Below are 26,044 nucleotides of genomic sequence, written 5' to 3'. Positions count from 1 at the left end.
TGTGGCCTATTTTGTAAGACGAGTGATCTAAGAAGGGTTTTTACATTTTTAATGAGTCATGAAACAAAAACAAAAGCAAAGTAAAACAAAACAAAAACAAAGAGGAATATGCCACAGACACTGTAATAGCTCTCAAAGCCTAAAATCTATCTGGCCCTTGCCATCAAGTTTTCTGGCTTCTGCTGTAGGTGATTTGTTAGTTTATACCTCAATGCTTCATTTTGTGAGGAGCTATTGTAAATTTTTGTTTGTTTCCAATTGTTCACTGGTAGTATATTAGAAATCGGATTGGTTTTCGTTTATTGAATTTAACTTATAAGGAACTGAACTAAAAATTAAAACCATTTAGTTTTAAATTCATCTGTAGTGCTAAACTCCTGTGGCTACAAAAATCAATGAAGATATATATGATCCTTTCCCTCCACTTACTCTGTCTGATGGTGGTGGAATCATTGATGGAGGTGCTGATGGGAGACAATTGACAGAACTCATTGTGAGCTATGTACTGTGCTGCAGTTGGGTACAGGATGCTTGCAGCTGTGTAGAGCAGGGGTTCCCAGCCTCCAAGCCATGGACTGATACCGGTCCATGGCCTGTAAAGAACTGGGCTGCACAGCAGGAGGTGAGCGGCTGGCGAACGAGTGAAGCTTCATCTGTATTTATAGCCGCTCCCCATCACTCACATTATCCCCTGAGCTCCGTCTCCTGTCAGATCAGCAGCAGCATTAGATTCTCATCAGAGCACGAACCCTACTGTGAACTGTGCATGCGAGGGATCTAGGTTGCAGGCTCCTTATGAAAATCTAATGCCTGATGATCTGAGGTGGAGCTGAGGTGGTGATGCTAGTGCTGGGGAGCGGCTGCAAATACAGATTATCATTAGCAGAGAGGTGTGACTGCACAGAGACCGTAATAAATCAATTGATTGAAGACTCATATCAAAACCGCATCAGTGAGTGGCAAGTGACAAGCTGCATCTTATGGAGTAGACTGGACATAAGCAACACACTTCGGGTGTCACTGTCTCCCATCACCCCCAGATGGGACCATCTAGTTGCAGGAAAACAAGCTCAGGGCTCCCACTGATTCTGCATTATGGTGAGTTGTGTAATTATTTCATTATATATTACAATGTAATAATAATAGAAATAAAGTGCACAATAAAGGTAATGTGCTGGAGTCATCCCACACCCCCACCCCACTGCCAGACCATTGGAAAAATTGTCTTCCACAAAACCGGTCCCTGGTGCCAGAAAGGTTGGGGACCACTGGTGTAGAGCACAGAAGGATACTATACCACACAGGCAAAGAAGAGAGGCAGGTTCCGGGAGGCCTATGTCTGGCTGACCTGAGTCTTGAAGAACAAATAAGAGTTAAGGAAAAAGATGGGAGGACATAAAGGCAGAAGTAGAAAGTCATGAAACAGTAGGTTTGTCTCTAGAACTACAGGCAACTCAGTGTCGCTGGGACCAAGTATGTATATGTAGAAGCGGTGACAGATGCTACTGTAGGGGCCAAGCACGTGGATCGTGTGTGCCAAATTAAGGCATTTCAACTTTGTAGTGAAACTATTGGAAGATGCTAAAGTTTTGTGAGCATGCGATACAAAATTCTCTGTACTGAGTATGACTTTGGCATGCAATGTGTGACACTGTGTCCCTGAAGAGTAACTGTCTCTATTTAGAGGGATGTGACAAAAAAAAAAAAATCTTTTAGAACTTCTGCCTCTCCCAAAATAGTTACTCTCGTGTGAATAATCTAGCTGGCCATCTGGACTCAGATTGTACCTTCAGACGTTTCTACTCATCACCTCTTCATCCAACTTTTAGCAGCTTCCAATGTCCTGCCAAGGACTTTTCTGCATATTTCTTTCTTGCTCTGCTTTTCTTATTTCATCTCTGAAAAAAATCCAGTTCCTCAAGATTCTTAGGGACATGAGTGTGCAAAGCAACAAAACAAACATTTGATAAGAAACATACATGGAGGTTGGTGGAGTGACCTCCGTGGAGCCTGACCCCCATTGCCCTTGGGTGAGGATCACTCAGCACTTCTAGGGGATCCCAGGACAACACCGTCTTTTATAGCCTGGTGATCTGCCGTAGCAAGTCCTTTTCACACAACGTTTCATTAAGTGGCTCAAAACAACTCTAGAAAACATGTATACAGTATGGTTTACTGGTTACGACCAAAGTTGATTTGCCAAGTTACTTAACCTTTCTAAGCTTATTTCCTCATCCTTAAATGAGGCCAACGATGGTACCTACCTCTTTGGGTCCTTGTGAAGATTGAGAAGAAGTCTGTCAAGCTCTTGGCAGGTACCTGCCCATGATAATAGCATAACAGATAGGAGCTACCCTTAGCGGTGCTGGTGCCTTGCTGTTCCCCACACAGTTGTGTTAGCCTCATAACCCTTATACTTGTGCCTACAGAACATTTTGGAGGAATTAAAGGTGAGTTGGGAAGGAAAACAGGAATCATCCTTTGCTCTTCACAATCAAGTATAAGTATCTGCACATTTTTTTACCTTGAGATGAGATAAAAATCCATCTTGGTATAACTTACACCCATCAGTTCTAATTCTCCTTCTTTGGATCCCATAGAACACATGGGATTTTTCTTTCACATCGTGGGTTCTTCGGGCATTTTAGGAAAGTAATTTTGCTCCTTATTATATCCTCTTTACTTAAAGAAGCACTTTGTCTCTCCCAGTCTGATGAGATTATATCAGGATTCATTTCTGGGCTGACAGGTTCTGTCTGCTATTAGGCTGCAACATCCATACCTGCAGCCCCCAAATTCCCTGTAGGAAGGGAAAGCCACAGCCACAAGTCAATCTGCGTAAATGTACTGAGCATAATTACACGTAAGGCAACTGGAGAAGAGAAATGGCCACATGCTTCATAACATCAAACCAAGTCCTTTGGGGTTGTCCGTGGAGCATGTATCTGTGTCTGCATGTGTCAGGTGGTGGAGGAGGTCAGGGCTGGAGGGTGAGGCCAGCCCTTGGAGTTCACACCGTTGGTGGGAAGATGCACCTTCCCCTTGGAGCCAGTCTCCAATCCTGGCTGCCGAGGCTTCGGGGTTGCTGCTTACGTTTTACTCTTTGTTATGAACTGAATGTTTGTCTGCCCTGAAAATTCATATGTTGAAAGTTTATCCCGCTATGTGAAGACATTAGGAGGTGGGGCTATAGAAGGAAATTAGGATTAGATGAGAGTATGAGGACAGAGCCCTCATGAATGGGATTAATGCCTTTATAAGAGTCATGAGAGAGCTTGTGCTCTCTGCTGTCTGTCATGTAAGGATAATAAGTCAACAGTCCGGGACTCCTACTAGAACCTGACGATGCTGGCACCCTGATCTTGGATTCTATCCTCCAGAATTGTGAGAAATGAATTTCTGTAGTTTATAAGCCACCCAGTTTATGGTCCTTTGCTATAGCAGCCTGCACAGACTGAGGCATTTATGCTGCCTGGGGTGGTCACAAACCCTCCCCATTTTTTTCAGAGCACAGGTGGGGGCTGGAGTACAGCTGGAGCTACAGAGTAGCTCACAAATGGGTACCATATACGTCTGCACTCTCAGCACACAGACCCTGGCCCATCCACATGGGTTTTTCCAGGCTGTTTCTGTCTGTCTGTCTGTCTGGTTCTGGGTAATTGGATGTGGCAGCCATCACTGTTTGACTTCCAACCAGGAGCTCCCTGAATCTATCTATCTCCTCACAGTACAGACACAAGGACAAGTCCCAGAAATGAGAAGAAACTCCAACTTCCCATTTTCTGAGTCTCTATTTCCTGCTCCACAAGCTACCTCATCTCAGGATGGTGGGAATTTTCTCTTCCTTCAGTGGATGCTCTTGTCCTTTACTCACAGGGATGTGGCCTCTGGCTACGCTCTGAGCAGGTCCAAAACACCAGAGCACAATAGCATAACAGCCTTACAAGGACTTACAAAGGACACCCTTAGGCTGGTTTTGGGCATGTGCCTCATTTCTGTGCCAGTCTCTGTTGCTATAGGGCTGGGGTTCTAAGGCTAGTTCAGCTTGAGTCACAAGCCTAGTCTCATGGTTAAGACATAGGATTTGCTATTTGAAGAAATAATCATGAAATGACCACGATTTGTGACTTATCTATTCCCCACCCTTTACATTTCCTGCTGTTCCTTTTGAAATATTCCCTCAGTTGGAGCACAAGTGTATTCTGACCAATACACAAAATCATCATCATCATCACCATCATCAAAATTTCTCCAATACCTATTATGTTCCAAGTGCTGTATGAAATCTATGTCATTTACTATTCCTAGAAAACCTATATTGTGGCTAGAACTAAGATTGCCTCCAGAAAGCTAAATTCTAAAATCAATGTTAGGAGATCAGAACACGGCAGTGCAAAATCACTTCCAACAGAAAAATGTTTCTTGGGTCTAAACGATTTGAAGAAACTCAATTGAACATGTTAGTATTTCTAAGGGAAAGAACGAGGCTATCAGAAAGGACCCCAGGAAGCAGAAGGCGTGGAGGCAAAATTTACCAGTGCCCATACAGGCACTGTCCCTGGAGAGGTGCTGTGAATACTTTGGTCCCAATGGCCACGTTGTCCTGATGCCTTGAAACAGGTGTTTCATCGAATTCTCCTTTTTCTGATTCCATGTTCATGAGTCGACCTCCTGATTACAATTTGGCTTCCCCTGTGCTTTCCAGGGAGGACAAATATTAGTCATGCTGATATGACCTTGAGCTTTTTTTAAATCACAATTCCAATCCTCCTTATCATTTTAAAAGTCGATATTCTGTTTTTTCCTCACTCCAGTGAGCTTAGTCAGTGTGATTCCATCCTGAGAGATGGGTGGACATTTGGTGGGCTGAAAAATCATGTCATTACTGTCACAAAATTGATGGCCAGACATTAGATTATAGTAAATTTCCAGGGTACCTATGTCTGCCATTCTTTCCTTTGGACACGTTTGACGCTGTATGCTTGGCCTAGGACCAACCTTTTTCCTTTACTATTTTCAACATGTCTAAATATAAATAACCTCATTTTTCAGATGGAGAAATAGATGCTTAATAGGGGAAATTAAGTGATTCCTTAAAAATCACACTGTTGGGCTTCCCTGGTGGCGCAGTGGTTGGGAGTCCACCTGCCGATGCAGGGGACACGGGTTCGTGTCCCGGTCCGGGAAGATCCCACTTGCCGCAGAGTGGCTGCGCCCGTGAGCTATGGCCACTGGACCTGCGTGTCTGGAGCCTGTGCTCCACAACGGGAGAGGCCACAACAGTGAGAGGCCCGTGTGCCGCAAAAAAAAAAAAAAAAAAAAAAAAAAAAATCACATTGTTGTGATGAAGTAGGTTTAGAATCCAGGTCTTTCTGACTTCAAAGCTCATGCCGTCTCTCCTTTACCAGATACTTTCTCCCTGTTTGGAGCCAGTAGTTCTCACCTACAGCCTAATATTGCATGTTTAGTAGGGAGAGGGCTGCCTCTGAATGTATTTGTGGTGGACCAACTCCTTGTCTACAAATGAATACCTCTATCAAGGAAAAACCCATCACCATCTTTGTGAGCACATGCAAGATGGCGTCACCAAACAGAAGAAAGTAATGTGCAGAGTCTCCTAACTAAAGGCATTTTCAGATAGGTACATAGAGTGCAGGGCTTGGAGCACAGTAGAGCCGCTGTCACTGGTGGCTCTTTTCCCTATCGGGACAGAGAGGTGTAGGAAGAGAAAAGAACCAAGGGTTCCTGCAGGCGTGAAAACCACAGGGGCCCGTAGCTGCATAAAAGATGCTTGGAAAATTCTTCCTAATCATCCACCTCTGGTCGCTTGTTTGCCTCCTTGGGTGGGGAGAGTCAGCCCAGACAGATAGGAAAGCAGTAATCTGTGGAAACCATCTGTAAGTGCTGACGGGACTTTGGCAGGCAGGCAGGCTGGGATCCGTTTCTACTGATCTGTAAATCCAGCTTTAAAAACTGCTCCCCATGGGAGGCCTGGGGGTGGCTTAGAGTACTTTGTGGGTCAATTTCTGAAAGAAGATATGTGGAAGGGCAGGAGGATATGTCATCTGGACCCACTTAAGAGGACATTTTTTAGGTCTCAGCTCAGATGTCACCTCTGCAGGAAGGCTCCCGCCCCTGAATTATATTTCTCTATTTATATATTTCATAAATCAACCTCCTGAATCCTGTTTATTTATTTACTACCCTCTCCCAACTAGGATGTCATCTGCATGAGGGTAAAGCCTTCATCTCTCTTTTGTCAGTATACTGCAAATGCCTAAACGAGAGTCTGGCACATGGCAGGTGCTTCATAAATATTTGCTGATGGATTGAGTCGATGAATGAATCAATAAATAACTGAATTGATGAATGGGCAGAGAAGATGGTGAGAAATAGTGAGAAACAATGGTGAGTGGAAGGAGCCCAGCATTTGGAAAAATATGGACCTGATCCCAATCTTGATCCTAAACTAACTGGATATATGACCTTAATCCTTCTGAGTTTTGTTTTTGGTCTATAAAACTCTGTTTCATAAAATCATTATAAAGATTAAATCATAGTCCATTACCATCTGCAAAGTGACTGGCATAATGGCTGACATTATGAGCCATTATGCCAGTCACTTTGAGAACTAAGATATATTAGTGTCACTGTCTTCCTTCCAAATACATCAGCACAAGTACAACCACGCATCTACCTCAAATCGATGTACATTTCTTGTATGAAATGCTAAGCACTTGGGACCATCAGATAAATAAGGTTCATGTTCTGCCCTCGAAAATCTCCTAGTACCCTTTACACAGAAATTAAAAAAGTTAGCTTGGAGCCAGGGATATGCGTTGGCATTTTCTTCATTTCTTAATAATAGAAGCACCTACTTTCTATCTCACACAATTATTTAATTGAATTTTATCTTTAAACCAAGCCTAAGGGGTAGGTACTATTTTAATTTGGCAGATAAAGAAATTGAGACTCAGAGCAGTGAAGTAACTTGTTCAAGATCACACCGTTCACGGGCAGTGGACCAACGGCTCGGTACCAGTTCTGTATGATGTCAACATCTACATTCTTTGCACTGTGTTTCATGCCTGTGTGTTTCTAACAACTCTATTGGTGACTCTAGGGGAAGTTTCTGTTCTTTATTCACCTATTTGCACAGGCAATGTGCATTCTCTCCTTATTCTAATTGAATCTTTCTTCTTGGAGTCCCCTAAGATTTTGACATATGCCTGCTCTTATTTAAGCCATTGGCTGCTACGGCTCAGTTTATTTCATTTATTATAAAAGATGTGCACATTTTATATATTATGCTCTAGGGCAACTTAGTGAATCATCTTGTGATTCAAGACACCAAACTAGTGTTTTTTATGGAACTGCAGCCATCATTGGGTGCAATCACAGAAGTTTAGCCATTTGGAAGTTTTTTCTGATAGCCATTTTGTTTCAAGGTGACAACTCACAAACTGAACTGAAAAAAAAAACAGTAAAAATGTATAGAGAATAAACTACACCTACATATAAGAACATTTCATAAACTAAATGCTGAGTAAAAGGTACCAAACTCAAAAGATTACATACTGTATGATTCCATTTAGTAGCGTTCAAAAACAGGCACAGCTAATTTGTGGTGAGAGAAGTGTAGACGTTGGTTACCCTGGAGTGGGGGAGGAAAAGTAGCAGCTAGATGGGGGAGTGAGGAAGCCTTCTTTGGATGATCTGGCTCGGAATTCGGATCAAGACGCTCTGAATTAATTCTGATAATCTTTGCCGTACACTGTTCTGTCTCTTTTCAGGTGGGAGTTTACTCTGTAGAAGGCAGCTTCTTCTGTTTTTGAGCCATTCCAGTTGATGAAATGCCCATTAAACAGAAACCTTTCTCCTGTAACTTCCAGCCGTTGGTTCTACTTATGTCTTTAGGTGTCACCTAGAGGAGCAACAGTAATAACTACTATTTAGATGAGACCAGTCATGTGCCAGGCACTTTACATATTTTCTCTTTTAATTCTTATTAGTATCCTCCAAGTTAGGTACTATATATTTTTTCTAGTAACAGACTAGAGGAGCAGAAAGGTTAAAGTTAGGTACTATTTTTTCTTTTTTAATATTTAAGAAAATTGAGCATCACAGAGGTTAATAACTTACCCAAGGTCACACAGTGACTAGATGGGAGATTTCAAACTCAGGTCTAGGTTTAAAGCCTGTGGATTTTGAATGACTCCACTCTATCCCCTCTCCTCTCTGGTATAGTCTGTTAAATGCCTGGATACCAGCCATCATACCCTGACTCCTACTTCCCTCCAAAGTTTGAACTCTTCAGCTCATACTCCTGTGCAGACACCTGTTGTTTGTCTGTTCAGCACTCCCCCTCCAGCTCCGTGGCTGCCACAAGAGCTGTCATATTTGGTCATGACCCTGCCCCTGGTCACAGGAGATTGGTTCATGTGGGTTCCTGGTCAAAGCTGGCCAGTGAATTCCGCTTTTCTTTCCTTATTGCCAAGGGCTTATGGACTATCAGCAGTCATCTGACTTGGTTAAGCAGACTCAGAAACAAGCCAAATTGTTGGTTGTTAGTTGTCTGCTTTGTCTAAGTTTTCCTCTTCTAATTCATTGAGAAGAATGTCTCCCTGAAATCCCCTCACTTTTCTCCAGTTACAGGGTTACTTTCTACCACTGGTCATGCAGTGGTTCCTTCCTCAGTGCTGTGCTCTGACCCCCACCCAAGCAGACCACCCTCATGCTTGTCCACCTTGCACATCCAGCTGCTGCGCTTCCACCTGAAACAATTCTGCTTAGATCTCTCAGCTCACACGCAGTGAGGCCCTTGGATCTTCCCCATGGCTCTTTCTTGAACATGCTGTTGGTGCATTATTTTCACCATGAGATCCCAAGTTTTGTTGGTGACAAGAGCTGTGCCCTGTGCATATCTGTTTCTTCCCTCACTCTGCCAGGGACTAGGCTAGAGCTCTGTTCAGAGAAGGATGTTCAGAGAATCCAAGTAAAACACAAAAATAAATGAATGGAAAATAATTTTGCTTCATAATGTGTGGTGTTGTTTTGGTGAGTGGAAATTCCAGGGAGACAGATTTCAGCTCAAAGGAAGAATTTTTTTTTTTTTTAAAGCCTAAGAGACTCAATGACAGACGGGGCTGCCCAGTAGAGGAGTGAGCATCAGTCCTCTCTTGTTGGCTCAAAGGTAGATGTCTACTTGAAAGACTGCTGGACAGGAGAGTCAAGGATGGTCAGACACTTTCCAAACTGTTATGAACATGAACCACGTTAAATGATGTCCTTTATACCACAACTGTCTTAGTTAGCTCAGGCTGCCATAACAAAATACCACAATCGGTGGCTTAAATGGCAGAAATTTATTACCTCACAGTTTTAGAAGCTGGCTAGCCCAAGATCAAGGTGCCAGCAAGGTTGGTTTCTAGTGAAAGCTCTCTTCTTGGCTTGCAGACAGCTGCCTTCTAGCTGTGTCCTCACATGGTGAAGAGAGAGAAAATGAGAGAGAGCTCTCTGGTGTTTCTTCAGATATTGGATCAGGGTGCCACCCTGATGACCTCATTTAACCTTAATTACCTCTCCAAATATAGTCACATTGGGAGTTAGGGTTTCAACATATGAATTCTGGGGAGGACACAATTCAGTCCATGGCAAAAATCTGGTTCTTTCTCTCTCCTTCTTTGTATATATATAAATTGAAGCATGTGTTTCACAAATATAACTTCTATTTTTCTGTTTTATTTTATTTTATTAAAAAATTCTGACCCCTGCCATGAAACTGAGTTCACATTTACTTTGAAAAACACTGGGTAAGTTTATGGTGATGATGATGGTTGTGATGATGGTGATGGTGATGATAGTGATGATGATGGTGATGGTGATGATGACGGTGATAATGGTGATGATGGTGATGGTGATGATGGTGATGGTGATGGTGGTGGTGATGATGGTGGTGATGGTGATGATGGTGGTGATGGTGATGGTGGTGGTGATGATGATGATAGTGATGATGGTGGTGATAGTGGTGATGATAATGGTGATGGTGATGATCATGGTGATGATGATGATAGTGATGGTGATGATGGTGATGGTGATGATAGTGATGATGATGGTGATGGTGATAATGGTGATGATGGTGATGGTGATAATGGTGATGGTGATGATAGTGATGATCATGGTGATGATGATGACAGTGAGGTGATGATGGTGATGGTGATGATGGTGGTGGTGATGATGGTGATGATGGTGGTGATTATGATGGTGATAATGATGGTAATGATGGTGATGGTGTTGATGATGGTGATGATGATAAAAGTCATGTTGTGGTAGTAGTTCATAGTAGCTGCAAATATTTCTAGTAGAAGCTAAGAGCTTTATAACAAATGCTTCATTCATGAACAACAGGTCTGTTTTCATCTTATGGGCACCATTAATCTTGTCACTTCCCAGGCTTCTCTCTTTGCCTTAGCCACTAGAAAGCTCAGAGCAAAAACTAGCTTACCTCTGGTCCAGAACCATATGGAATGCAGTTATGTGGACTGACCTTCCCCTGTCTTTTCTCTTTCCTTCTTATTTGTGGTTTCCCCTCTTTATTATTTATCTGTTTTTCTTGCTGCATCATGTCTGTTGGTAGACGCTTATCACCATTTGTGGTGTGGAATCAGGTGTGGTAAAGAAAAAAATAACCTAACATTATCTAATGTAATTATCACAGTGTATTATGGCATAGGTATTTGATTTTATTTTATACATAAGAAAGTGAGTTTCAGAGAGGTCAGATGCCTTCCAAAGTTGTACAGCTTGTATGTGGGAGATCTTGGTTTCAAAACAAAATGATGTTACTTTAAAAACCACCCATGATACCCCACTTCCTCCTTGAAGGTGCCTCCCAGTCTTGAGAATCTAGTATTCTTGTTCCACTGTCAGAGGGTGGGCGGGTGCGTGGTGTCAGCAGAGGGGACCCCCAGGATCTGTGTCTGATCATCATTGGGCCTCTTCACCATACAGCCCATTCAAACTCAACCTTCCATCTCCTCTCCTTTCGTACAGGGACCTTGGGGCTGGTGTGTCTCCTCCATCAGCCATCCCAGTTCTTTGTGGTCTAAAAAACTGTGGCAGCAACATGCCTGCAGGTTAGGTTGGGGGCTCACATCACCTCCAGTTGCTTGGATCCAAACAGAATCTTCTCTGCTTTCATTGTTCCCTGAGGAGACTGTGGCAACTCCAGGGTCAGAATGATGTCTCCACCTCCAAGGTCTGGCACAGACCTGGGACAGTCAAGTCACCAATGAGCACATCAGTGAGCAGATGAAGCACATTTTGTGATAATACTTATATTACTACTACTACTAGTCACAAACTTACAACAACAACTAACTTCATTGCATAGTTGCTGGATGCCAGCTACTTTTAAAGAGTTTTCCGGATTTCTTTCATCTAATCCTCACACTAACATGATGATATAGGTCCTTTTTTGATCTCCATTTTAGAGATAGAAACACTCAGTCCCAGAGGGGTTAGATAACCAACTTGCACCCATTCATTCGGCTAAGAAGTAGCAAACCAGAGTTTCAGGGCTGACACGCTTGCTCCAGAACCCATGATCTCCACTGCTGTGTACACAGCCATCTCATTCCCCGCTGACTCCTGTCCTGTGTCCCAGGATGGGGCTCAGGGACCTCAGCTGAGGATTAAGTAGAGTTTACGTTGACCCCTCTGACATCCCAGCATTCCTTCCCAAGTGTTGGATAGATTGGATTTAGTTCTGAGAGCCTTTCAATGCTCTGATTATATTGTAGGTTTATGCTGGTTTGGTTTCAAATCATGAGGCAAGAAGGAGGGCATGTCAAGCCCTGCCAATCTCTTCTGCCCAGGTAAACTCTTGCCTTTAGTTGGACGCCGGAAGCCTGGAAGAACCTCCAGCTGAAGCCAGCCAAGTCTCATTCAGCCTTCAAAGGCCCACCTCAAGTAAACGCCAGATCCCAGTATCAGATCCTGGTCCAGCTCATGTAAACCACACAACTCCAGGGCGACTGAGGCCATGGAATTCTGAGATCAAGTGGTTTAATACCGAAGGAAAACATTTTCAAAGTTTTCTTAGAGAGAAAGTAAAACAGTGATGATATTGAATTCTCTAGCTTGCTAATTCATTTCTATTTGATCAGCTCTTGATAGGATGTCATGTCTGAGTGTCCCAGCCCACAAATTTATAATCAAAGAGGTCAGTGTTTTTATATGGATCAAGCAGACGCCAGAAGACAGACTTGGGCCCACCTAGCACCAAGAGAGGAATTTTTCCATGCCAGGTCCTGGAGTAGTTGACTTTGCATAGATTCTCTTATTAATCTCACAACTGCTTTATACATTCTAATATTTTGGGCCACACTTTATAGATTTTGGGAATGAAGTTTATGGAAGAAGGAAGAGAAATAACATTTTATTGATCCTAGAAGGTAGAAAGGCGTGTCCTGATTCTAAGTCCAGTGCTTTGCCATCATGCTCTCAGGTTCAAATGCATCCTCTGCTTCTATTTCCAAATGCACCCACCATCACAGCAGGGCTCCACGCTGGGTGGAAGTGTTGTGTTAAGAGAGGAGGGCATTGCCTTGTGGAGATGCTGCTGGAGCTGATCAGCACCGCACTTTCCGGCTACCTGTGTGCGCTGCCAGAGCACGCTTTCCAGGGTTTTTGTCACTGGTCTGAGTTGGGGCCAGTGCAACGTGAGCAGAAGTGACGTGTGTATATGCAGTTTGGGATCCTGGGAAATAGACTCTGAAATAGAGATCAGCATGCTGGAAGTTTATCTGTGAGTCCTCTTGATGTTAAGACCAATTGAAGGGAAGGGACAGCAGCAGGACTGGAAGAGGCAGAAGTGAGTCTGGTCTCTGAAGCTGGTATGGCTCTTCAGAGTTGTCCTAGGTGGGAGTGAAGGACCTGGGCTTTTACACTCCTGTGTTGCCCTAGGAAAGGGATAACTTCCTTCAGCTCAGAGAGATTCCCGAGGGGGCTGCTTGCTGAAGACGATCTGCTATTGGTTCTAGCAGGAGGGAGAATATGTTCTTCAGTTTTAGTGGGGGGCCTGCAAGGCACAGCCCAACGTTCATTACATGCACCATTTGCAGTCCTGGCTCATAAAAACCTTGCACATACAATCGTCACGTCATTCACCTTCTGAATGGAAAGAATTCCAAGGACCTAGGAAAGGTTGGAGCCACAAGATGAAAGAGGTCTGGGTCCCTGAATGGCTGCATGGAGCAAAGCTCTCCAGGCTTAAATGAACAAAAAACAAACCCTTGCTGGGTTAAACCAGAGAAATTTGGGGTTTGTAACTTACAGCAGTTGGCTTACCTTAATATTGGCTGGAAGACAAGGACATTGAGGGGAATCCTGGGAAGAATTGTGATCTGCAGATCCCAGTATAAGATCTGAAGATCTGCAGATCTTCAGTATAATCTCAGAGAGAGGGGAGATGTATATAAAAACAGCCTTAAGAAGCAGAATGTGGGTTCCTCTCGCTGATCCTCCTTTGTAGGCAGACGTCCCTTGGTAAGAATCATCAAGGGCTCTGCAAGGTGGGGGAGTTGAAGGCACCAGCTCTGGAGTTGGATTCCCGGCTTTGCAACTCAGCCCCATGCTGTCTTGGGGGCTCTACCCTGCCCGACACTGGCTCACCCAGGTAGGATCAAAGCCCTGGACTCTTAGCTGTTGGGGAGGAAGTGGAGATCCATCCTGGGGTGGGGGTCATAGAGACCCCCGAAGCCATGCTGAGCTAAGTTGGTTAAGGAAGGCTTAAGCTAAGCTTTTCCCTTCTCAGTTTTCAGAGCCCCAGATTCCAAACACAGACGAGCAGGAGGGAGGAATCCAAACTTCTACAAAACATCTCATCGTCCCTTGTGCCTGCAGCATCGTGTGCTTCGTGCGGGCTGGTGGGAGGCGAGGCAGGACCATGCAGACCTCGGAGGTTTCTGAGTGCCGTGCCAGTGGGTTTGGCCTTTATTGGCCAGGCAAAGGGGAGACAGTCCACGGCAGCAAGGAGAGTTGCTCCACCCGGTCTGCGATGTCTCAGGGCCAGAAAGGTGGCGGTGGGGTGGAATGTGATCTGAAACAGAGCAAGTTTCTAGAGGGCACTGGTCCAAGGTGGAGATGACGAAGGCGTGAGGCTGGGAGCAGCAAGGAGAAGTGCTGATTGGCGCGGGGGACGCTGAAGGTGAGGGAGGGTCAGGAATGAGCGGCTGGTTTCGAGAGTTGGGAGGAGGTGCAGAGAAGACGAGGCAGCGACTGGGGCGTGAGTCCAGGGTAATTAGGGTGGAAAATTCCGTAGCATCCTCATTGCCTTTCTCAGGACAGAGGCTGTGCTTTTCTCAGCACTGGCAGCGCCTGGTGGGCTGACTTGAATACGTTGCTTTTCTGAGCCATCTTCTATGTCTCTTCAACTTCAGCAAATCAGTTCTTTTGCTCTGCCTGAGGTTCCTAGAGTTCTGGCAAGGGCTCAAAATCCCAGAGACTACTTAGCTTCTGTCCAAGGACAGCTCTCAGGGGCCTGGACATGTAGGCTGTGATGTCAGGAGCAAAGGGCACTGTCTAGAACTACCAGGTGGTGGCCCAGGCCAGGGTGAGGTTTGCCGGATTTAGCAAATAAAAATACAGGACACTCAGGTAAAAATTGCATTTTCAGATGATAAAGGAGTACATTTTAGTATCACTCTGTGCCAAATATTGCATGAGACATACTAATTTGTTGTTTATCGGAGATTCAAAATCAGCTGGGTTTCCTATTTTTTCTTGGCAAGTCTGCCCGGGCCCCTCCAGGCCTGGTTTGCTCAGAGAGAGGGGCCTTGCTACTGGGGGTGCCTTCTTCCAGTACCTAGAAACAGCTCTGCTGACTCTAAACAGAAGGGTGGGAGCTGCAGACCCCATGCTGGCCAAGCCCAGCTTCCTCCCACTAACAATTCCCTCACACTTTCTTTTCATTCAAAACACTGAGCAGACCGAGGCCACGGGAGCTGGGGAGGGCAGCCGGGCAGTCATCCATCAATGCCACTCCCAAGGCTGTCGGGCCATCGGTTCCAGGCATGACGATCATTAAGGTCCTGTTGAACATTTGTGATGCTGCTGGCGGAGGCTTCAGCCCATTGCTGTCTCTGGCAGACGGGGTGGGGATGGCCTCAGCGGGAGCTTATGGGACGGGAGCTTCTAGGGACTGGAAGGTCTGGGTAGGATGAGTAGAAGGGAGGGGAGAAGAAAGTGTGAGCTGAAGGGGGGCGGCCTGAGCTGAGGGTAGAGTTGAAAGGGCAGGAAGGGGGATGAGCATGGGGGTGGGGGTGGGGGTCTGAGGCCATCACGTCAAGGGCACAGAGAGTCGGGGAAGTCTTTGCTCTCGAAATTCCCTGTTTCTCTTATAATATAAGGAGACGTGTGATAGCATGTAGGACCCCCCATGATAATTCAGGATAAGCTCCTCTTCTCAACAGCCTAAGCTTAATCACTTCCTTTGCCATGTAAAGGGATATTCACCCTTTTGCCATGTAAAGTGTTCTTTAGTGGTCCAGGAATTAGAGTGTGGACATGTTATTTTGGGAATCACCATTCAGACATTCAGCTCACTCCCTGGTGTTAGGAGGGACCGAGCATCATGCCAGGGGAGGGAAGCTTCCTTCAGGGGTCACCTGGAACCCCTGCCCACGCTTTCATTCCCTCCCTGCACTTTGATGCCTCAAAACCCAGGCAGAGTAACTCACACGCTCCACGGAGGGAGGCACGTGCTCCTGGGAATGAGCTCTGGGCTGGGAGTTCCAGCTCTGCCTTTGACACTCCAGGAGACCTAGCAGCTGGACATGCCCCTCTTTGGGACTGTCTCACTCACTGTAAATACGGATGTGGACTGTAGGGCCTCTAAGGACCCCTTTGACCCAGAGACCAGTTGGCAACGTCTAATGTCATTTTATGTGGGGAAACTGAGGTCCCTGGAAGTTGAGCTCCACATCTCTCAGCTTCATTGGGACACAGAACCCAACCTTGGCGGTGGTCCAGGCTGAGCTTTGGGTCTGAGCTCAGGCTTGCTCTGAGCAGCTATTTATAATTCAGAAGTGAGGTCATAATTCAACTCACGGTTGATCTTAGCGCTAAGATGTTTTCACTGAAGACATGTCCTTACTTAATAGCGCAGCACAAACCCAGATCGACAGAGAGGCAGCTGGAGCACGGTGAAGGTAGACAAGTTCGGCTCTCTGTGACCTTGGGTATGCTGCTGAACTGTCCTCATTTAAAAATCGAGGATATTTTGAGGTGGTCAATTTATGAGAATTAGAAGTCAATAAATGCAGAGTGCCCACTAGAACGTTCCGTCTGTGTGTGGGGCTTAGCCAAGGGTAACCCTGGCACTGAGGGCTCCCCCTAAAGGCGGCTCCTGTCTCCTGTCCTAGGTAACACTGTTCCCTCAGCCTGGAGGATCCTTCTCCCAGACACACCCGGCTCACCCTTCACTTCATCCAGATGTTCATGGCCAGGGCACCTTCTTGGTGGCCTCACTGCCCACCCTGTCTAAACTCTCAGCCCCCTGCCCTGCTGTATTTTTCTCCCTGGAACTTATCACAGGGTAACTTGCTATACATTTTACATAATTATCTTGTTACCTGTCTGTTTCCCCCATTAAAATGTAAGCTTTATGAGGCCTGGGATACTAACTTATTTTATCACTACTGAATTCTCACTGGCAACAGAGCCTGGCACACATTAAGTGTTCACAGATATTCGTGGAATGAAAGAATGAGTGAGAGGGTGAAGGGGATGCCCTTGGAGCTGCTATGCTGAGGACAGAACATTGGGAGTGAAGGACAGAAGCAGAGGGACGAGTTAAGAGGCTACAGCAGTCAGGCAGGAGCTGCTGCGGAGGCTTGGGGCAGGGGGAGCAGTGGCGGGGGCATGGGGGGCTTTCTGAAGGTAGAGGTGACAGGATATGTGGGAGGATCAGATGGACGGCGTGACACAAAGACGCGTTGTGGAGGGACTCCGGGCTGTCTGCAGCGCGTGGGGAAATGGGGCTTCTGTTTACTGAGCTGGGATCTCTGGGGAGGAGCAGGTTTGGGACGCCCGTGTCCAGGGGCCTTTCTAACTAGGGAGACACCGATGAGAATGAACTGTACCAGCTTCGGAGGAGCAGGGTTCTCCTTCAGCCTTCAAGAGGAGTTCACTGTTTGACCTAAAGCGATGCACCTCCCGCCCTGGGCCGGGGATTGTTCAGCTATAAAACGAGGGAAAGGGTGGATTAGCGCCCACCTGAGGTCCTTGCGCAGGCAGTGTGTGACAGTGGAAAAGGCTAGGCTTCGAAGTTAGACTCATTTGGGCTCTGATCTGACTCTTGTCGTTTCCTAGTCATTCTCATTGGAGTCAATTTCCTTATCTCTAAAATGAGATGGTAACTCCGACCTCACAAAGATGCTGTGAAGTCCAAGCGATATAATGTCTCTAAGAGCCAAACACTGCGTCAGGCACACAGTAGAAAATCAGTAATTGTTAATTTTCTCCCTCTGACCCCACTGTGATTTCACAGTCCCCACTAGCCACCCACTTCTAAGCAGATGGAGTTGCATGATAGTATGAGGTTTATAATGCTTTTTCACCTGTGCACATCTAAGAAACTTACTATTTCATTGCAAACATGCCCCATGGATTATTGTGAAAGGCCATTTAATATGTACCAAATAAAAATATTAAAGCAAGGTCTATTGCTTTGCTCAGTGTCACTTGAATATATCGTAGGGAAGGAATTAGAATTAGTCTCTTTCTCTGCCATCACCTTTCTGTTCGATGTCCTCACACCAGGTGTTCACATGCCGGAGAGAAAACTTCCAATTCTCAGTCTGACATTTTCCAATGTGTTGATACATCCCCGATGGAGTGATTCTACAGAAGATGGTGCCACTCACAGCTCCAACCCGAATGAGTAGCTCCCCAAATTCTATTTAGGTCATAATGAATATATTCAAGTTAACAGTGTCAAAGTCTTGGTAGGCACACCTGCAGCTACGAGTACAGTACAGATCTGGAGTGATTCTGAATTTTCCTTCCACAAAAATAATTTTGGCAGCTGGCGATCAATATCTTCCTCCCATATGTTTCATATTCTCTATAAAGTATAATTGAAGACAGCCATCTCAGCAGTGCTTTTGGGTGTGAATGCCTTCAGCGATTCTAAAAAGGTAATTTGGAAAGGAAGGAAACTAACATTTGGCTCGTGTCTACTACGTATCAAGGCTGTACTATGCACCTTTGCATATGTTATCTCATTGAATCTGCACAACGTCTCTGTGAGAAAGAGAATGTCAGGCCTACTTTTGCCCAATAGGAGACTGAGGCTCAGAGACGTTAAGGTACTTGCCTAAGATCACACAGTCGTTAACGGCGCACCCAGGATCTGAAGCCCGTGTTGGACTAAATCAGTGGAGAAACCCGACACTCTGAGACCAGATTTGGAACAAGCTTTCTTGGCCCAAACTTCCACTTGGACCACCTCCACTTCACCTTTAGTTAGAATGCGTCAGTGTCTTTATTTCCTTGGGTGTAAACGGAAGCAAAGCTGGACAGAGGTGTCTGTGACCTTAGACCAAGGGAGATTTTGCCTCTATTCTAGGAAATGCATCTCTTTCTCCGGGAGGTGAGAGGGAAGCAGTCCCCGCCAGGGGAGCCGGCTTCTTTCCACTGCTGCTCTGACAGCCATCTCGGCAGCTCTCCCAGCCAAACTCTCTGGGCAGCTTTGTGCTCCGCTGCACGGTTCCTGTTGGGGTAAGATTTGCCTCTCTCTCTCCCTCCACCCATTAAGATTTAGTTTGTTGCTATAAAGATACATCTTGAAACATTTAAGAAGTGAAGGAGGAGTTCATCCGTGTCACAGACAGCGTGCTCCAAAGATTGTTATTCCGTCAACCTGGCCAATTTGGACGTCAAAGCATATACCCTGGGAGGAAGTGGCCTTGGAGATTTTCCTTGCTTTTCATGATGTCCTCACCTCCAAATTTGTCCAGAGCAGCAATAACCCATTTTTATTATAGTGTCGATGACCAAGAGGACAGGAATGTCTTCTGTGGCCCTGAGAGCTGGGGGGGGGGGGGAGGGTTTGGACCCAGGGTATTCCCAGCTACCATGATCCCCAGACCACATGCTTTCAGCATGGCCACCATGAAAAGTCCTTTTCCTGGAGCCAGTGGATTTCTGCCAGACCCAGGAAGCTCACTGGCATTTCCCCTGGCGACCATGCAGTTATTATGAATCAGCTTCTGGAGCAGGCTCGTTAGTCTCAGGACCCACACTGCTTCCGACTCTCGCATGTTTGTTAAACTGATAAGTGCTGCTGGTCATTAACCATCCACCAATGTTTCCTATATTTCTGTTTTGGGGAACTCCAGATAAGGGAGAGGTTCTGACAATTGGAAACTTGGCCGAATGAAGAAGCATTCCTTAGGAAGTGGAGCTCTTTGGACTTAGAGGAATGAAAGTCCTGGGATGGCATGTTCCCTAATTTCAGCTTCCAGGCAGATGCCTTCATGGGACCAGAAGAAAAGGAATAATAATTAATCAGAATAATTAACACTAATTGAGTTCCTGCAATCGGGTTCCTATGTTCATGGCCTTTGCCATCTACTTTATTTACATTGTCTTATTGCATTTCTGGCAAGCATAGCCCTGTTTTGCAGAAAAGGAAACTCATGCTCATGGAAAGTAAGTAGGTGATCATGCTGAATTTTCAAATGTGATTGTATATGGAAAGACTAAGCAAAACCCATTGTCAGGCTGCTGAGGTGTTTCATGAGGTGGTTAGTGTTGAGACAAATTTTCCATGGTTCAAGGTATGACCTTTAGCCTTGTTGCTGGATCAATTCACCAAGTTTGTGCTCCATCTCTTGGGGCAGACTCACCTTAACCAAACTCATAAAGGCTGATGTAAAAACCACAGTGTCAACGTATTAAGTTAAAATGGGGTCACACCTATAGCACAATGGCCAAAATACTTGCAATAACCCAGATGGCACCTTCTCTTCTTGTAGGCAAGTCACACAGGAAAGTAAATTATAATTGGAAGGTTCCTTGATGAAAATACATTCAGAGTATGATTAGGTAGCTATGCAATTTAAGTGTCCCATGGCCTTGGGCTCTAGCAGCCTCTTCCATCCATTTTCATAAAGGGGTTAAATTTGCCACAGAGACTGGATGGGCTGAACCCTTAGACATGGATTCCATCTCCCCTGGTCATTACTGGTATGGGTACTACTCTGTGACTCTCCACTTCCAGGAATGACCAAGTGCTCCTCTGCTTAACTTTAATTACATTAATGTATCCAGTTATTAATAGCTTGGCTTACAAGCCATTCTATTTTTTTCCCAGTTATCTTTCAACATCCCAGCTCTGATCTGGTGTCTGCGCTGCTAATATTAACTCAGCTATTAACTTTATTTCTTTAATTTCCAAGTTTTTGGCAGCCCCCATAGCTGTTCCTTTGTAGAGATAATCTCTATGCTGCAGGATTTGGGGGAAGGCTAAATGAGAGACCATGTATGGGAAGGGAGCCTGGTGTGGGCAGCTGGTTCTTTAGTTCTATTCCTTTCTTTCCAAGAGGATTAAAACTGTGCAAAAATGCCCTACCCAGATCTCCATCTCACTGACATCAGAACACCAAATTATTATTTCTATTTCACACTCATCGCAAACTCTGGAGCAGGGAAAAGTTTTCCCCTCACTTAAAAAGAGACTTTTTACTAACAATGGTGGTCTCTCTTTCCACGTGTGTGACTTTGATTACATTTTATAGAATCTTCGAGTTGGAGACCATCTTTCTCAAACCTACTGCCTGTCAGTGGCGTTAATCCACTGTCATCAGAAGAACAGAAACAACATCACTAGCAAAGGAGGACTTGACATTTGCTTGTGCTCACACTGTAGCTCTAAGAAAGCTTTTACTGCTCCCAAACTTCAATGTCCATAGTGAGAACTTAAGTTTGGGCTTTAGAGAGGGGTAAGAGCCAGAAAGATGCCATCCCATCACCCATACAAGGCGTCATGGTGTTGACCAGGATAGACACCCAAGTTCTCTGCCTTCTAGACTTTGTATTTGTCCACTTAAAGAGTGAGGCAATAATCCCCTATTAATTAATATTCTCATTAATAACTAACATTTCAAAGTGTTTCATACTTGATCATCACATTTGATCCCTGATGAGGGGGTTATTAATTTTAACCCCATTTCATAAATTTAAGAAGAAATGACAGCAGATATATAGCCAATCAGGTAGCAGAGAACATATCTCTATTGACTCCAAATTCAGAACTCTTATCAGGATGCCGTGCTTTTTCCTCGTTTCTATGCTGAGTTCACCTCTGGCCCTCAGAATGAGTTCAGTATGAGGGTTAGGAAATAAATAACGTATGTCACTGTCAAGATTAATTTTATGTGTCAACTTGGCTAGGCCACAGTACTTAGGGATTTGGTTAAATGTTATTTAGATGGTCCTGTGAAGATACTTTTTAGGCGTTGCGTAAAGCAGACCACCCTTCAGCATGTGGTGGGCCTCGTCCAATCATTCGAAGGCCTTTGTAGAAAAAGACTGACATCCCCCAAAGAAGAGGAAACCCTGGCAGCAGACCATGTCTTAGTCTCACGTGGCAGCTCTCTTTTGGGACTCCAGCCTGCAAGCCACCCTGCAGATTTTGGACTGCCAAACCACCACAGTTACGTGAACTGGTTCCTTAAAGTAAATGTCCCTCTGTGTATTTATACATCCTGTTGGATTTGTTTCTCTGGGGACACTGACGAACTTAGATTGTGGTGCTGGGACGTGGGGGTGTGGCAGTGACAAATACCTATAACTGTGCTGGTGGCTTCAGAGCTGGGTAAGGGGTAGAGGCTGGAAGAGGCTTGAGGTGCATGACAGAAAGCCATGATGGTCTTGAAGACTCTTCACAGAAGCGTGAACACAAGAGGTGCTTCTGGTGAGGTCACCGATGGACACGAGGAACACGTTACTGGACACGGAGGCGAGGTGATCCTTGTAATAAAGGGACAGAGACCTTGGCTGAGCTGCGTTCCAGTGTTTTAGGGAAGGTAGGACTTGTGAGGGATTAGCTGGGATGTTTAGCTGAGGAGCTCTCTGAGCAAAGCATTGAAGGTACTGGCTGGTTTCTCCTTGCTGCTTAGAGTGAAACGTGAGAGGGGAGAGATGCACTGAAGAAGGAATTGTTAAGCCGAAAGGAACCAGAACTGGAAGACCTGGAAATTCTCAGCCTATCAGTTTTGCAAAAACTGAGAATGAGAGAGCGGGAGAGAACATCAGGGGTGTTGCTGGACAATCACTTGGTTATAAAGACATGACAGATATGACTCATGGATCCAATTAAACATTTCAGCAGAAATGATGGCAGGTTGAACTGAAAGGGGGGGCAGAGACAGGACAGGATATAGGAAAGCTGTTGGACTTCTGAGACTTTATAGGATGGACCAGTAGAGCAATCTGGCTGTGAACATGTTACTTTCCAAGAAAAGAGAAGAATGTCCCGGAAGGCAGTTCAGAGGTTGGCAGGGCTGCCACCGTAGGCCTAGAGGGCACAGGCCTGGGAGGGGTGATGGGGCTGCTTCCCTCTCGGTTCTATAGGGTGAGAACTGCGGCCCAGGGCTTTGGGGGGCAGGGCTGCCTCCCTGGTGGACCCAGAGGATAGAAAATGGAGCCACAGAGGGCTATTCTCAAGCCTTAAAATCTAATGGAATTTGCCTTGCTGGGCTTCAGACTTGCTTGGTACTTGCTACCCCTTTCTTCTTCCTGACTTTTCCCATCTGGATTGGGAATGCCTATGCTCTGCATGTCCTACCATTATATTTTGGAAGCAGATTACTTACCTGGTTTCACAGATTCACAGCTGGAGAAGAATTTTCCCTCAGGCTGCTTCATACCTTCAAGATGTCTCACCCATAACTGTTTCATATTTTAGGTGAGACTTTGAACTTACAGTTGGTGCTGGAATGGGTTAAGACTTGGGGGCTGTTGGAATGGGGTGAATGTATTTTGCATGTGAGAAGAACCTGCATTTTGTGAGACCAGAGAGTATAGGGTTATGGACTTAATGGTGTCCCCCCAAATTCACACGTTGAAGTCTAGTCCCCCAGGACCTCAGGATGGGGCTACACTTGGAGATAGGGCCTTTTAAGGGGCTATTAAGGTCAACTGAGGTTGTATAGTGGGCCTAATCCAGTAAGACTAGGGTCCTATGAGAAGAAGAGATTAGACACAGCCACATGGACTGAGGGGTGACCATGTGAAGACACAGTGAGAAGACCATCTGTCAAGTCAGGGAGAGAGACCTCAGAAGAAACCAAACCTGCCAACACCTTAATCTTTGACTTCACGCCTCCAGACCTGTGAGAAAAGAAGTTTCTGTTGTCTAAATACCCAGTCTGTGGTACTTAGTCATGGCAGCCTGAGCAAACTAATAGGTCACCAACATGAATTAAATCATTTAGTGGGGAGGGGAGTTAGCCATGGTCGGGGGCAGAGTTAGCCACACTATTTTGTTGGCATTAAGAAGATAAATCTTGGTTATCTGACTGATTTTGTTATTCCAAAGCTGATATTGCCTAGACCCAAGTTGAATTATATGTTTCTTCATCTCTGAGTTTTTTCCATGTAAATCACTTTCTCTCAAGTTTATTGCCTTGATAGCCTGGGGAATATCTGCTTCTGAGGATCATATATCAAATCTGTTTCATGTTAGTCAAAATATCTTTCTTTCTTTGTAAACAAAATTATACTGTGATTTTAAGTGCAGAAACTCTTGGAAGGAAGAGTCTGCTTTGGATTCTAACAGAGTTTCCTCTTATTACATTTCATCTCTATTACATTCGTCAAGACTCCTACTTGAAGGATTGCTTTCAGACATTACCTGGAACCAAACTATCCAAAACTAGCTGTCTCCCACCGAAAGGAATTGTACGACTAAGGAACCTGCCCTTTGGAGAAATTCTTGACCTCTCCTGTTTCTCCCCGTGAACACTCTCTAAGGAACCCTACCTGGCGGATGGGTCTTTTTTCTTTTTCTTTCTTTCCGATTCTGAGATTTACATGCCCAGATCCAACATTTAAACAAAATATGTACGAAAAAAATGACCAAAAATTATTCCTAATTGACATCTCATTTTCTGGCTGTAGGTATCAGCCCTGAAGATGAGAAATAAGTGAAAGGCTGAAAGAGAATCCTGCCAACATTTGACAATAGACTCAAAGACCGTCTTTGTGCAGGGATGACACTATCGTTCACGAACAACATTATTTCTCATTAACTTGCTTTTCTGGCTAACCAGAAAATCTTTCTGATTTCACCTTTTTTAAAATTATAAATATTTTTTAAATATGGCGAGCCAAATTCACAAACTAATGGCACAGTTTGTTGAACAAAATTGATTTTTGTTTTTTGATAATTCTCTTTAGATTCCTATCAGGAATACAGAAGATTGTCCCGGAAAGTGTAGGAGATCAGAGAAGCTAGACACCAAGCAGAGGAGTTCCCATTATGCTCAGAGGATATTTGTCTGTTCATCATTTCCATCTTTAAAGTAAATGCTCCCCAAAGCTCCTCCCTCCCCCGCAAAAACAAATAAACAAAAGCAGACCCCTGTAGATCCTGGTTAGTTGGATTCCAGGAGAATCTGAACCCGCAGGTGTTTGGTGGGTAGTTAGAGTTCTGGCTGATAGTGTATTTGATGGGCAGAGTGCAGGGAACGTCAGGAGCCCGGTTCTGTCACTTACCCATTGTGCGTCCTTAGCCGAGTCAGTCAAACTCTGAGCCTTGATGGGGGAATACTAATATCTGCTCCACAAATTTTCATGTGCCTCAAATGAGATAATGGATGTGAATTTGCTCTTTAAACCATAACTGGGCTATGCAGATGTTAGTCATTATTTTCAAACAGCATCTGTGACCTAGTTTTGATTGTGGTTTACTTTTGGAGAGAAGAGAATTATAAATGCCTCTTGGCTCAGCTGGAACAAACCTAATCCAGTGATTTTAACTACCAATGATCACATTAAAGGCAAATACCCTGCTGCAAAAGAAGACTGACTCCAAGGACTATTCTTGTTTTCTAAATTCTTATTCGCTAATTAATTATAAGTAGCATTTCCATCAGCATACTAAATTTTGAAAAATCCATTCAAATAAAAAGCATACTGTTTTATAGAGTACCACCTCCAGATTCTCCCACTCGGTTCAGCGTAGAGAAGGAAAATACTTCTTGGAAAATTTCCATGTTCAAATATTTCCATCATTTGTAGGGAACTTGCTTTTGTCACTTGTATATTGTTTCTTGAACAATCTTTTTGGATAATTCTTCCGTTACGTGTATTTTCCCTTTAGGTGGTTTTATATAAGGGACTATTTTTTATTGCCCAATTGCCATATGGAAGAGATTAATTGTTAAAAAACTCCCAGGAAATTAACCTCTGGTTCACAATATTGCACATCAGATGGAATTCTTCAGGATGACCTCATTTTTTCCACCCCGAACTATCCATTCAACCATCTTATCAGGGAATCATGATACTGATTTTCTAGTTCAAGGGAGTATTTTGCTAGAATTCAGAGAAAGGGACTGCACGAGAGACCCCTCCAAACTTGCCCGCCTAGTTGACTTTTGCTTTTTGTGCATAGTTTAATTCAAACACCTTTTGTCTGTCATCTTGTCAATATCTCCGCTTTACTTTTTACATCTGACATTAGATTATTTGCAAATCTTTACTCACATCGTTTTTGCTGCCCTCTCAAAATATTCCAATAATATTCTGCAGATTAACAGTCCCTTTTCTTCTTGTGGTCTAAGGATGTCTTTATTAGACAGTCCTTCCTTCTGGGCACCTCTCTGCTTGACTTTGAGCCTGTGTGTTGCTGGAGGAAGGGCACGGGGCTTGGGTTTCAGGAGACCTGGGTTCCGGTTCTGCCACTAATGAGCTCCAGGGTGTTGCCAATGTCTCTAGCCTTCTCTGGGCCTCTGTGGATTCATCTGAAAAA

Source organism: Pseudorca crassidens, chromosome 14 (assembly GCF_039906515.1).
Source record: "Pseudorca crassidens isolate mPseCra1 chromosome 14, mPseCra1.hap1, whole genome shotgun sequence".
NCBI classification, from domain to species: Eukaryota; Metazoa; Chordata; class Mammalia; order Artiodactyla; family Delphinidae; genus Pseudorca; species Pseudorca crassidens.
This window is presented reverse-complemented; position numbering follows the sequence as displayed.